Genomic DNA, 15,383 nt, shown 5'->3' on the forward strand with positions numbered 1-15,383 from the left:
GGGTCTTAGGGCAGAGCAAACAGCAATGGCTTCCCGTCAGCCCTGCCCTAAGAGGCCCCCGGGTCTCAGTGTCCCTTGGTAATCGCTGCAAGCACCTCTGAGAGAAAGCCGCCCTGGAGTTCCGCCTACTGCCAGACAGTCCAGTTTCTCCCCGTTTGAGTCTGGGTCCCCAGAGTCTCGCCCGGAACTGGAGTTCAGAGCAGTCGGGAGCTTGTGTCTCCCTCCTGATTGAGAAAGACAGCTGTGTACTCAGTTGCCAGCCCTCTCAGCGTGCATGCCTCCGTACCTCTGCACTTTACTTCCACACCTCCTCTGAGTCTCAGTGTGTTTTTCTCTTTCCTTCTAGTTGTAGAATTTCCACTCAGCCAGCCTTCCTGTGGTTCTGGATGATGTCTGTTTTGTCTTTTAGTTGTAGTTTTGAGGTGGTTGTGCGAGGCAGCAAGTTCAGGTGTTTACCTATGCTGCCATCTTGGTTTCTCCTCCAAATATATATGTATTTGCATAGAAAAAATAATGGCTCGATCCCCAGTAAGGGGCATGTAGGAGGTAGTTGATCAATGATTCTCTCTCATCATTGTTTCCATCTCCCTCTCTCCCTTCCTCTCTGAAATCAATATATATATCAAGAAATATATTTGGTTTTTATCCCTGGCTCCTGACATGGACCTCCAAACACCCTTGGAATTTCCTGAATGACAGGAGGGTTTTCTGTTTTCCATAGTGAGTCCTTTTAACCACAGCTGGGCTCACATTAATGACATAACGTGGGATAGAGCACCTAAGTAGACAGCCTCAGGAGGGGGCTGGTCATCAGAAAGACCAAGTGGTTGGCACTTGTAGCTCCACTCTGGGGAGGGGAAGAGGGGGGTTGGATATTAAGTTCTATAGCAACTCTTTTGCTGTTAATCCTCATCCAAGGATATTTTCCCATTGATTATTAGAGAGAGTAGAAGGGAGAGAGGGAGGGGTGGGGAGAGAGAGAGAGAGAGAGAGAGAGAGAGAGAGAGAGAGATATCCATGGGAGAGAGAGACATCAATTGGTTGCCTCCCCTGTGCACCTTACCTGGGATTCAGGTTCGAACCCGAAACACAGGTACCTGTGTGCCTGGGTTGCGCCCTTGACTGGGAATTGAACCCATGAACCTTGGTGCAGAGGCCAATGCTCCAACCGCTGAGCAACATCGGCCATATTGGCCAGGGCTCTATAGCAACGCTTGAAGAACATTTAATGAGGTGGGTTGGTAAACATGTGGAGGTGCTGGGAGGGTGGGCTGTGCCTGGAGAGACGTGAAAGCTCAGAGTCCACCTTCCCCCATACCTTGCCCTGTGCATTTCTTCCATCTGGCTGTTCCTGAGTTGTATCCTTTATAATCAAGTGGTAATAGTAAGTAAACTGTTTCCTGAGTTCTGTGAACCCTATAGCAACATGAGAAGGGGGTCATGGGAACCCCTGATTTATAGCTGATCAGTCAGAAGTACAGGAGGCCTGAACTTGGAATGGGATCTGAAGTGGGGGTAGTCTTGTGGGACTGAGGCTTTAACCTGGGGAGGGGGAGTCTGACCATAATTCTAGGTTGTGTCAGATTGAATCGCTGTTGGTGTCCAGAGATTTGGGGAATTGGTTGGTATGAGAAACCCCACACACATTTGGTGTCAGAAGGTTCTGTGGGTAGAAACAGATCTTAGGAAACTCTTTGTGTCTCAGTTTCTCATCTTTAAGATGGGAATAAAAATACCAACCTTATTGGGTATTTGTCAGGATCAAATGAGTTAATACACACAAAGGATTTATAATAAATATTAAAATAGGTGGAATTCCATGTGTGGTAGGGGGACCTTTTTTTTTTAAGTAAATAATGTGTGTTTTCTTTTTAATGTATTTTATTGATTTTTACAAAGAAGAAGGGAGAGGGATAGAGACTTAGAAACATTGATGAGAGAGAAACATCAATCAGCTGCCTCCTGCACACCCCCTACTGGGGATCGAGCCCGCAACCAAGGTACATGCCCTTGACCAGAATTGAACCCAGGACCCTTCAGTCTGCAGGTCGACGCTCTATCCACTGAGCCAACCCGGTTAGGACGTAGGGGAACCTTTTATTAAAATGTTATTGATTTTGAGGAGCTCAACTCTGCAACATTAATGTGTAGATAAGGATGCTTAACTCCTAAGATTGGGGTTCGCATTCAATCTTCTCCTTGCCATATGTAGTTGAAATTCACACTTTCTTTGACGTCTAGTTCCCTTTTTCTTCTTGGCTGTTTGGAGATACCCATCCCAGTCCTCCTGAGTTAGGCAGGGTCATATGACTAGCTCTGGCCAATGGAATATGATCAGAAGGGATGGTCACTTCCTTTCTGAGGCAGCAAAGAGCCTCTGCAAGGTTCTCCATCTCATTTTCCCCTTCATGGAGGAGGCCTGGGGTTGAGAGGGCAGAGTCAGCAGACAGAAGCCGCCTGGATCGGGAGGGTCACCTGGACCCAGCACCACCTTTGCCGGAGCAAGAAAGAAACATTTGTGATGTTTAGCCAACGAGATGTGTTTGTTATTGTTATTGCAGCTTACTCATTCACAGCAGCAGAACCTGTCCTGACCAATACAACATATCGATGGATGTTTCCAGAAAATAACCAGACGGTTTATTTGGAGGATCCAGGGGCACCACCTCTCACATCTTTTATCCCCTTATCTTTTCTAACAAGCTGCTGCTGCAGCTGCTGGAAGGAACCACAGAAACACCCTCTGCCAACTGTATCACCATCAGTTCTTCTGACCTCTGGGCAGGGAGATATGGCGCTAATTTTTAAAATATATTTTTATTGATTTCAGAGAGGAAGGGAGAGGGAGAGAGAGATAGAAACGTCAATGATGAGAGAGAATCACTGACCGGCTGCCTTCTGCATGCCCCACACTGGGGATTGAGTCCATAACCCGGGCATGTGCCCTTGGCCAGAATCGAACCTGGGACCCTTCAGTCCGCAGGCTGACACTCTATCCACTGAGCTAAACCAGCTAGGGCAAGTGCTATTTTCTTTTTAATAAGAAAAGAAAATGGGACACTCTTCCTCTGGGGAGCACACCCGTGCTTTTCCCTTCCACCTCTTCTTCCCCCAAGAGGGGTACCTTTGCCTTCTCTCTCCTAAGCTCCAAGGGCCCTTCTTTTGCTTCTGTGACTTGTTTTCTGAGCCTAAGCAGCCCAGCTGGCTCATTCTACCACCTCTGTAACTTTCTAAATAAACTTTCTCTTACAATTTGAAACAAAAAAAGAAAGAAAAGAAAATGGCTTTGTGAAATGTTTCTGACCTACCAGGCCATGACTGATGTGCCCCGGTTTGGACAGTGCCTGAGAACCTGCACATGTTGGCATCCCATCATGTTTGCTTGTTTTTATGTGATAAGCAGGCTCTAGGGGGGTCCCTAAAATCCCAGTCCCTTCTTATTCATGTCCTCGTGTAATTCCCTTCCCTTTAGTGTGAGTTGGATCTACTCATTTGCCTCAAATGAATAAAATACGACAAGGGATGGACCCCACATCCAAGAGTAGGTTATAAAAAAGAGTGGCTTCTGTCTTGGGCGTCCTCTTTCTCTTTCTCCCTCCAATGAAAGAAGCCAGCTGCCATGTTGTGAGCTATCCCAGGGAGAGTTAATTAACATAACTATTACCCAAACTGCTTTCTTTCCCAAAGGGGATTATAAGGAGCCCCCTTTTAAACTCCTCTCAACCCTCCCTCCCTCCCTCCCATCCCAGGCAACCTTTTTTTCTTTTTTTAACATATTTTTATTAATTTCAGAGAGGAAGAGAGAGGGAGAGAGAGAGAGAAACATCCATGATGAGAGAGAATCATTGATTGGCTGCCTCCTGCACACCTCCACCTTGGGAATTGAGCCCACAACCCAGGCATGTGCCCTTGACTGGAATCGAACCCAGGACCCTTCAGTCCACAGGCCGACACTCTATCCACTGAGCCAAACCAGCTAGGGCTTAAATATGTTTTTATTGGTTTTTAGAGGGAGAGGAAGGGAGAGGGATAGAGAGGTAGAAATATCTACCTGCCATCTCCTGCATGCCCCCTACTGGGGATGGAGCTCACGACCTGAGTATGTGCCCTGGCCAGAATCGAACCAGTGACCTCTTGATTCATGGGTGGATGCTCAACCACTGAGCCACACTGGCCATGCTGTTTTCTGTGACTATAGATTAGTTTGCATTTTCTCTAATTTTATGCAAAGGGAATGAATTAGAAAGCACATTTTTTTTTTTTTGCCTGGATACTTTCACTCAGCATAATTATTTTAGATTCATTCATGTTGTGTTGTGTACCAAGAGTTCATACCATCTTGTTGCTGTGCAGTAGTAATAGTCCCCTCTATGGACATACCACCTGTTGATGGGCATTCAGGTTGCTTCCAGTTTGGGGCTATTATAAGTAGAGCTGATATGGACATTCATGCATAAATATTGCTTTCTTTTCTCTTTGGTAATTACCTAGGAATGAAATACTTCTGGGTATTTATCCAAAAAAATATAAAAACACTAATTAAAAAAGATATATGCACCCCTATGTTCATTGCAGCATTATTTACAATAGCCAAGATATGGAAACAAACTGTGTCCATCCATGAATGAATGGATAAAGATGTGTTATATATACACTGAGTGGCCAGATTATTATGATCTCTGAACGCATAATAATCTGGCCACTCAGTGTATATCCTATATAATAAAAGGCTAATATGCAAATTGTCCCTTCGACCAGGAGTTCGACCAGCAGGAGGCCAGCCAACCACCTGTGTCCCCTCCCCCTGGCCAGGCTGGCCGGGCCCCACCCATGCATGAATTCATACACCAGGCCTCTAATCTATATCTATATCTATATCTATATCATCTATATCTATATCTATATCTATATCTATATCTATATCTATATCTATCTACCTATATATATAAAATGAGTGGCCAGATTATTATGATCTGTCCACTCAGTTGTATACACAACAAAATACTACTCAGCTATAAGAGCAGAATGAAATCTTGCCACTAGAGACAACATAAATGAACCTTGAAAATATTCTGCTAAATGAAATAAGTGAGTTGGCCTGACTGGTGTTGCTCAGTGGTTGAGAGTCAACCTAGGAACCAGGAGGTCATGGTTCAATTCCAGGTCAGCACTCATGCTCAAGTTGCAGGCTCCATCCCCAGTGGGGAGGCATGTAGGAGGCAGCTGATTGATGATTCTCTTTCATCATTGATGTTTATATCTCTCTCCCTCTCTCTTTTTCTCTGAAGTAAATCAAAATATATTTTAAAAAAATAAGTGAGGCGGAGAAAGAAAATACCATATGATTTCGCTCATATGTGAAATTTAAACAAAACAAAACAAATAAAAAAAAAAAAGAAACAAAAACAAACTCAAGATACAGAGAACAAATTGGTGGTTACCAGAGGGAAATAAAATGGTTCCGGGGAGGGGTGCCCCTAGCAGGTTTGGCTCAATGGATAGAGCGTCTGCCTGTGGACTGAAGGGTCCCAGATTCGATTCTGGTCAAGGGCACATGCCCAAATTGCAGGCTCAATACCCAGTAGGGGGCGTGCAGGAGGCAGCTGATCAATGAATCTCTCATCATTGATGTTTCTGTCTCTCTCTCCCACTCCTGTCCTCTCTGAAATCAATAAAAATATATTTTTTAAAAAAGATTGGGGCCAGGCCAGCATGGTTCAGTGGATAGAGCATCGGCCTGCCGACTGAAGGGTCCCGGGTTCGATTCCGGTCAGGGCACATGCCCAAGTTGTGGGCTCGGTCCCCAGTGTGGGACTTGCAGGAGGCAGCCAATCAATGATTCTCTCTCATCGTTAATGTTTCTCTCTCTCACTCTCTGAAATCAATAAAATATATTTAAAAAAAAGATTGGGGGGCTGGGCAAAAGGGATTAAGGGAGTCAACTGTATGGTGACTGATGGTAACTAGACTTTTTTTTTGGGGGGGGTGATCACTTTTCGATGTATACAGATGTCAAATTATAATATTGTACACCTGAAACTTATATACCAATTTTACCTTCATAAAAATACAAACTCTTGAGTTATTTGTCAAAGTGATTGTACCATTTTACATTGCCACAAGCATTCTATAGGACGTTTCTTAACCCTGGCACTAAACCACTAAATACCAGCAGTGCCAGTCATGGTGACAACTTAACCCCCGACTCCCTTTACAAATGCCCCCCCAGGACAGAGCAGAGCTGCCCCAGCTGAGGATCACTGGGTCAGAAGCTCTTTGTTCCAACGGTAGCCAAAGATAAGCCCACATTCAGGAGCCAAGGAAGAAAAATGTGTGAAACCATGTTTGTGAACTGAATGCATGGAAGCCCAAGGTAGAAGATGGTTACAAGAATGAGGGGTAACTGCCAGCGGTACGTCTTGGCTTGGCAAGGCATTTTGTGGTTCTTCAGTTTCTGAAAGGACCAAAATGCTCTTATTTAAAGAACTAAGGTTTATAGGCATTGTGGTTAGAGCTAAAGTCAGATGATCCATTTACTTTCTATTTTTAATTTTCTCTCTGGCCCTGGAGCCTCCCAGAGCCTCCCTGGGGTAAAAATAAGTGGCGTTTGGTAATCCCGAGCTGAAAGGTGGTACTTAAGTCAAAAGTACACCTGAACTCAGCTAATTTGCACTAATCACCTACCCCAGCCATGGATCAGCCAGGGGGGAAAACATCGCTATGATGCAACCACCACCAGGCATTGCAGGATGCCACCCACACTCAAATACTTTTTTTGATTTCTAAAACCTTCATCCCAGCCCCCTGTTAAGCTGGACGGGGCCTCAGAATCCCCTGGAGGGCTTGAGAAACACAGATTGCCTGGCCCCACCCCTAGAGATTCGGATTTCATGCAGCTGGAGAGATGTGTGAGAATTTTCATTTCTAACAAATGGGGCTGATGCTGCTAGTCCAGGGGCCACACTCTGACACCCACTTTCCTATTGGAAGCCTCAATTTGAAGTCTAACTAATGGGTGGCGGGAGGTGTGGCCCTGGCCAGGGCGAGGCAGCTCTCCCGGGAGCAGGGCATCACCCAGCACGGGAGTGCCGACATCGTGGCCCAGTTCTTCTCATTTGGCATCAACAGCATTTTATATCAGTGTGACATTTACCCACTGAATCCTTTACTCAGGTGGAGAAATGTGGACTCACCTTGCTTGTAACTACTGATCCTGAGCTCATGAAACACCTAAATAATGCGGTGCAACAGCTAAGAGATTGGTTATACAAGTGTTCAGTGCAGAATCGTGTGGTAGTCGTCTCAAATATTGAAAGCGGGGAGGTCCTTGAAAGATGGCAGTTTGACACTGTGTGTGACAAGACTCAAAGATGACAGCACCTGGAGAAAAGCCTGAAAGCTCTCCAAGATGAAATCCGCTCGGTGATCAGACAGGTCACAGCGACGGTGACATTTCTGCCACTGCTGGAAGTTTCTTGTTCATTTGATCTGCTGATCTATGCAGACAAAATTTGGTTGTACCTGAAAAGTGGGAAGAGTCGGGACTATGGTTCATTACCAAATCTGAGCAAGTGCGTCTGCGTTCCTTCAGCTACAACCCACAAAGTAGGCAGCATGGTGGCCTACGGAATCCTGTCCATGACTGGAGATAAGACAAGAACAACCATGTAATTCTCATATGGGTTTCCTGAAACCGAGTCGGCTACAGTTCATGTTTTATTTAATTGGTTCATTTTCAGATGGGGAAAACTTAACATTAGACTTTATGAACTGTGCACATGGTTCCATTTCTGGTATCTGTTTGACTTTCCATAAGGTTGATGTCATTTTTTTTGCACACTGTTCAGAGGGAACCAGCAGATTACATCAGCACTGGAATGTCAATTCCTGTGAAGCTGGTAACTGGAGATGGGAAACTTTTGCTATAAAGCTAAATGCCTTCCAAAATCAGACCTCATGGTCAAGTAGCTCTTGACTCAGAATAGAGGTAAAGCCCAGCTGGTGTGGCTGAGTGTTGAGTGTCGGCCTATAAACCAGGAGGTCATGATTTGATTACCGGTCAGGGCACATGCCTGGGTTGTGGCTCGATCCCTATTGTGGGGCATGCAGGAGGCAGCTGATCAATAATCCTCTCTCATCATTGATGTTTCTATCTCTCCCTCTCCCTTCCTCTCTAAAATCAATAAAAATATATTTAAAAAAAAGAATAGAGGTATATATGAAGCAGTAAAAGGAGTCTGAATATTCAGTCTTTGTTTAGGTCCTAAAGTAACTGATAATCCACAATCAACAAAATATTCCTATAAGGTCCTTTTGCCATTTATTTCATTTCTATAATTTCCATACTGAAAAAAATCTCCAATTATTTGATTTCAATGTATATAATTTACACTTATGAAGCTGTCACTATTTGTACTGTTTAAATTCCAGTGATATAAAACTCAATGTCTTTTTCTGTCTTATAAAATCAAACTTCAAATGACAATGATAAAGTTAAATGTGTATGTTAAAGATATATAAATTAAAAAAAGTAAAGTCTAACTATGGCAGTGATCTTCAACCAATGTGATTTTGTGCCCTCACCCCAAAGGGACAAATCTTGAGACATTTTGGTTGACATAACTAATGTTGGGGGACTGAAGCTGGCATCTAATGGGTAGAAGCCAGGGATGCTGTCAGCACCCTACAATACACAGGACAACCCCCACAAGAATTGTTTCACCCAAATGTCAATAGTGCCAAGGTTGAGAAACCCTGAGCTATAGGGGAATGCTTAAAGAAATTAGAAGAAAATTCTCATGAGAAATAAATATTACCCAGCCATCCATTAAGAAGAATGCCCCTTAGACCTTTTTAAAACTTGGGAAATTGTTCCTGATATGATGTGAAAGAAACAAATAGGATAAAAGGGGTGTATTCAACCTACCAGCTGTTTCATTTAATTTTCTTCATACTTTATCACACACTTTATCTTGTTTGTTTCTATGCTTACTTATACATCCCCTGTCTTCATTTCCTGGGATGTAAGGTCCTGGTATATTTTAGGAGAGCGTTAAATAGTTGGCGGGCACTTGAATGGGTAAACCTGATGTCTTGGAAGAAAAATCAGTGCTGTGCTAGTAAAAGTTTAATAACTGACTCTCTGAAAAGAAAATCCCTCATTTGTAGCATTTGCTGATTTCCATGGTGTAAAGACTCCCACTGGCTGGTTTATCAGCTCCCTCACGGTGTCACTGACAAAGGAGTTGGGTAAGTGTACACAGCTGCCTTGCCACGCCCATAGGAGCCAGCCCCAGCACACCACTGGAAATAATTATATTAATCAAAAAAGGCTGGAAGGGAAAATGCTAAAATGTTAATGGTAGAGCAGTGGGATCACGCATATGTTAGAAACCATTAAGCTCCAGCATAATAACAAATGAATGTGAGAGGATGGCTCCTAGTCTAGTTTATGTCCTTCAAGAAAGAATGGAATAACATGCCCATTAATATGATGTGGCTCCCAATTTCTGGTCTCTATCCAAATTCCAAATTCCTGACTGAGAGAATCAGCTGACACAATCTTTTTAAAAAATATATATTTTATTGATTTTTTTACAGGAAGGAAGGGAGAGGGACAGAGAGCTAGAAACATCGATGAGAGAGAAACATCGATCAGCTGCCTCCTGCACACTCCCTACTGGGGATGTGCCTGCAACCAAGGTACATGCCCTTGACCGGAATTGAACCTGGGACCCTTGAGTCCGCAGGCCGACGCTCTATCCACTGAGCCAAACCAGTTAGGGCAGCTGACACAATCTTATGTCAACTGTGGTGGGAGTATGGGGCATGTAGTTTAGGTATTCAGGTTCTGAACTACATGAAGGCAGCACATCTGGGGGGCCCATTGACCTCATAGACCAGCCTTGGGCAAACTACGGCCCTCGGGCCGGATCCGGCTGTTCTATCCAGTTCTCTTGCTCTCCCCTCCACTCCTTTACTTTGAATTTATATTAGTTCACACAAACACTCCATCCATGCTTTTGTTCTGGCCCTCCGGTCCAGTTTAAGAACCCATTGTGGCCCTCGAGTCAAAAAGTTTGCCCACCCCTGTCATAGACACTTGCATAAAAGAATGCAGATGGGCTCAGAGGTTTGGGGTTCTGCGTCCTGAGGCAGTGGGGTAAAACCCTTTGTTATAAACCCCATGGACCGATGGTCATGTATGCACTCTGGAGAGCACACAGACATGAGGTCCTGTTATGCAGACACAATGTGACCTCCTCATTTCTCAGAGCCCCAATTCTGTTGTTTAATGCTGGTGGGTCTTAATCTGGAATCTAGCGAGCACCATTAATATTGGTGCTGCAAGGGTTCAGGAAGCCCCAGTTCGGGATGCCATTAACACCAGGGTTCTTGTTCCAGCATTAGAAGGGTTCAGCAATCTGGAGAAAGGCTGTGTGTAGATTAAGTAGGAGTCCAGAGACGAAAGATAAGTTTGAAAGGCATTGGGGGTCAGAGTAGCCTAGCTAAAGGAGCTAAGTTCTCCTTGTCTCAGGACCCCTTGCTTTTTATTAACCCAATTTGTCCTAAGGCCAGGTGGAGATACACTTCAAAGGATAGGGTTTCATACAGAAGCATTGTAAGATTGGGGAATAGCCTATGGCTGTTCAGGTGTTTGGCCAACAGGAGGCAATAACATGTAAATTAAGATGCCCTGAGCTGTCTGGCAGCAAACAATCATCCTATTCAGGTTTGGGGAAATGCCTTCAGCCATTCCCAACAGGTGATAACATATGTGACTCAGCCCTTGTTGAGTCTCCAAGTTCCATCAACCTTTTGATGAAACTCTTGCAATTATGACATGCTGGAATTGGCTTCTGGCATGCCCCCTCAACCCCAGCACTGAAGCTGATGGCTGTTCAACCTGGAGGGGTATTGAGGTTGCTGATGAGACATGTAAGTCCTAGGGTGCCTTCAAGTGGGTAAAAGTGAGGGTATATTTGACCCTCAGCAAGGCTGCTGCCTACATGGCCACAGAAGGTACTCAGGACCCTTTTAAAAGATCATTTGCGATACTCAAGAGAATTAAAAACATATGTTCAGCCCTAGCCAGTTTGGCTCAGTGGATAGAGTGTCACCTGTGGACTGAAGGGTACTGGGTTCAATTTCGGTCAAGGGCACATGCCCGGGTTGTGAGCTCAGTCCTCAGTAGGGGCTGTGCAGGAGGCAGACGATCAATGATTCACTCTAATCATTGATTTTTCTATCTTTCTCTTCCTCTCCCTTCCTCTCTGAAATCAGTACAAATATATTTTAAAAAAATAAAAAATATGTTCACACAAAAACTTGTACACAAATACTCACAGCAGTCTTAGTTATCATAGCCCCAAAAGTGGAAACAACCCAAATGTCCATGAATGGATGAATGGAAAGTGTGGTCTATCCATACAATGAAATATTATTCAGCCATAAAAAAGAATGAAGAACTGATACATGCTACAACATATGTAAACTTCAAAGACATTATGATCAATGAAAGAAGTCAGACACAAAGGCTACGTGTTTTATGATTCCATTTCTATGAAATATCCAGAATAGCAAGTCCATAGGCAAAAAGTAGATTAGTGGTTCCCAGGGGGTGAGGGATGAGGGAATGGGGAGTGACTGCTGATGGGCATGGGGCTTCTTATCAGGGTCATGAAAATATTCTGGAATTAGATAGTGGTGATAGTTGTACAACATAGTAAATATACTAAAACCACTGACCTGCATACTTTAAAATGGTGGTTTTAATGGTATGCAAATTGTATTTCAATAATAAAAATAATTTGAGGAAGGTGTGCTTTGTTCTAGTTTGCACATAGGCTGGAAATGTATGGGCTGACGGTGGTCCCCAAAACAAATATTCTAGGAGTTCATCTTGGAGACCTAGGCGGTCCCAGGAGGTCCCAGAAAGAGAGCAAGCTTCGTTTCTGGAAACACTGTGTGGCAGACCCCAATGGCACCTGCCAGTATCTCCTTGGCTTTCACTGTGCCCGTGAACATCATCCCTCTGTTAGTTTCTATGGTTCTCTGGCTGAGGCCTTGCTCCAGTTGCAGAAGTGTGTTCAACCTGCGCATGGGGTGGCTGGGAATGCTGGGACATTACCACCATCCAACAATCTCAACCAGGGATGGACAGGACCCCAACATCCTCACTCCTGGAGGTCCCCAGAGGGATAGAACCCCTACTGCCCATAGCAGGAACTTGCCCACTAGTACACCACGAACTGGCTCCTCTCCTTCCCTGCCTCCCTTCCCTGTCTTTGGGTCACCTCTCAAATCAACTACCTGCTCTCTGATCCTTGTTCCAGGTTCTCCTTCTGGGAGAACCCAACCGAGGTATTTTTTAAATTTCTTTCATAGTAGACACAATATTCTCATCATTAGAAAATAAACATTTTTTTCAAGTCTTGAGATATCTAAGAGCAATCACCTCATCTCTGAAAGGACATTCTAGCTGAAGGAGAGGTTGAGGTATTTATCAAGTGCCTACCGCATGCCAGGAACTGGTCTAGGGACTGGAGATGTAGAGATGAACAGGGCAGCAGGCAGACATGGCCTCTGCCCTCATGGAACATTCCAGTGGCTGTGAGGAGATATGCCTTGTTCATCTCAAGATTAGTAAGTACCATGATGAGAAATCTGGGTGAAGTGGGACAACATGATGGGGGTCTGATTGGCCTACCTGGTCAGGGAGGGCTGCTCGAAGGGAGTGACATTTGAATGGAGACCTGAATGACAGGAAGGAGCCTGACAGAGACAAGGACCTGTGTTGTGAGAACAGCCAGCAAGTGCCTTCCTACTCAAGATGCCGTCTGTGGACCATTCACTTTGGCCTCGATGGGAGCTGGTTAGAAATGCAGACTCTCAGGTCCCAGCCCAGACCTACAGAACTAGACTGCATTTGAACATGATTCCCAGGTGATTCCTGTGAGTCACAGAGTAGTGGATTGAATACGAGGGCCTGCATTACTGCTGTTTCAGGATGCACGTGTGGCCAGCAGTGTGGCTCTGTAATGTAGACATCTTGCCTTACTGAGAAGCCATTTCTTTATTTGTGACACCTGTGTTGTCAAAGCGACCTGAGCCTTTTTGTTTTCAGAGCTGTGCTACTTTAAAAAAAATTATTATTAAATCTTCACCAGAGGGCATGCTTAGTGATTTTTGAGACAGAGAGAGAAAGAGAAAGAGGGAGAGAGAGAGAGAGCGAAACATTGATATGCGAAACATTGATGTGAGAGAGAAACATGGATCGGTTGTCTTTCATACACGCCCAGACTAGGAATCGTACCCGTAACCTAGGCATGAGCCCTGGCTGGGAATTGAACCCGCAACGCTTTGGTGCAGAGGATGATGCTCCAACCAACTGAGCCACACTGGCCAGCAGAGCTGTGCCACTTTTAAAAAAGTTTTCAGGAAAATCAAGGAATCATTTAGCAGTCAGAGCAGGAGACCTGAGAAACAGTCTATCATGAGGGGCCTTTCATGGTGATATTACCACTGTGCTGAAGCAGACCTCTAACCTGGGGGCTCTAAGTACCACCCACAAGGTTGCATCAAGTTGGGAAGGCCACAGGCAATCTTCTGAAAATGCATTTATTTGCCTGTGATTCATCCCTCAGATAACAGAAGGAGAGGTCACATTTTTAAACTGAGTACTATCTGATAACCCACAGAACTTGCAGCTACCGTTCCAAGCTGAGGACTAGCCATGAAGGAACATGCTGTTCTAATGGGGAAAAGTTGCATAAGCAGTGAATAAAAGCAACATCACACACACACAGACACACACACACACACACACACCACAAAGAAAAACCCTCAAGTCTCCCAAAACTACAGAGAATTACATTTATTTAGCACTATGCAAATTACCATGAGCATTACATTATATAAGGAGTAATGAATTGTGTTCAGCTGCTGGTACAGAGAAATGACCACAGTTGCTTATATAAACTAGAGGTTTTTTACCTCTACTTAAAAAACAAGTCTCACCCTGGCCAGTGTGGCTCCAAGATTAGAGCATCGGCCAGCTCATCAAAGGGTCTCAGGTTCAATTCCCAGTCAAGGGCACATACCTCGATTTCAGGTTTGTTCCCTGCCCCTAGTTGGGGCAGGTGTGGGAGACAGCTAGTTGATGTGTCTCTCTCACATTGATATTTCTCTCTCTCTCTCACACCCCCCCCCCCCCCCCCCGCCCCACCACCACCACCTCCACCTTCCTTCCACTCTCTTTCTGAAAAGCATTGGGAAAAATATCCTCCGGTAAGGATTCACAACAACAACCAAAAGTCAAGAGGTAGCCCTGGGATGACCACAAACTCATCACAGACTTCCTCCTTTCGGTTCCACCGTCCTTAGCATATGGCTTCCTTCCTCAAGGTTACCTCATGGTCAAAAATGGCTGCTACAGCCCTTGCTGTTTTGTTTGTGTTCCAGGCAACAGGAAGGAGGAAGTACAAGAGCAATAGGGCAAGCCAAGTCAGTTCCCTTTAAATAGCTTTCCTGGAAGCCCCACCCAATGACTTCCTCTTATTTCATCCTCCTCCCTCAGTTGCAAAGGGGACTGGGAAATGTAGTCCTTAAGCTGGGCTCATTGCCCACTTGAATACAATTTAGGCTCTGTTGGTAAATACTTGTGGAATGGATATGGGGAAGGGACCAAGCCAACTTTGTTATGTACATAATATTCCATTATATGCTCAGGGTTTTTTTTCTGTTTCTTTTTTTGTTCCTTTTTATTGAATTTATTGGGGTTACATTAGTAAATAAAATTATGTAGGTTTCAGGTGTACAATTCTATAATACATCATCTGAATATTGTACTGTCTGTTCACCATCCCAAGTCAAGTCTCCTTCCATCACCATTTACCCGCCTTATACCCTATTTTACCTCCCCCCAGCCCTATAGGCTTAGTTTTGAGAAACCCTTAGGAAAATTTCCCCCTTGAGGTCTGAAATATTTTTACTCTTTGGGTAAAAGTTTTTTTTCTTCTTTTTTTTTTTTTAATCTTATAGATAAGACTTGTAGTCTTTTCTTTTTCTTTTTCTTTTTTTTTTTTTAAGGCAGGTAGAATTTACTTGCCCAAGTATAACAAGGGGAGAAGAATATATAAGCCTTCCAATTTCTGCTAAAAATCTCATTATTTATTATTTAACCTTATTTGCTGGTTTTATTTAGAACAGAGTTTAGAGACAAAATGTCTTTCAGTTTACCAAATGAGGTAAGAGAGTTTTGGCTGAGTTCAATCATGAGCTTGTCATTTCTGCCCCAGGAAAGGAAGTAAAAAGATGTCAGAACACATTTCTTTCCCTGCTCAATCCTGCACTTGCCGGAACAGTCATCGAGTTAGTTGTTG

At 44.2% G+C, this 15,383-nt stretch overlaps 1 pseudogene across 1 annotated transcript in view; it reads left to right on the plus strand.

The window, feature by feature from the left end:
• The window catches only part of LOC308252695 (mitotic spindle assembly checkpoint protein MAD2A-like), a 36,454-nt pseudogene extending 28,783 nt beyond the window's left edge, over positions 1-7,671 (plus strand). The window contains exon 2 of the transcript in view: positions 7,026-7,671. The product of the transcript in view is annotated as a mitotic spindle assembly checkpoint protein MAD2A-like (transcript). The remainder of the gene's footprint in view (positions 1-7,025) is intronic.
• The last annotated feature ends 7,712 nt before the right edge of the window (positions 7,672-15,383 follow it).

This window comes from Plecotus auritus (assembly GCF_963455305.1).
Source record: "Plecotus auritus genome assembly, chromosome: 7".
In the NCBI taxonomy this organism is placed as follows: domain Eukaryota; kingdom Metazoa; phylum Chordata; class Mammalia; order Chiroptera; family Vespertilionidae; genus Plecotus; species Plecotus auritus.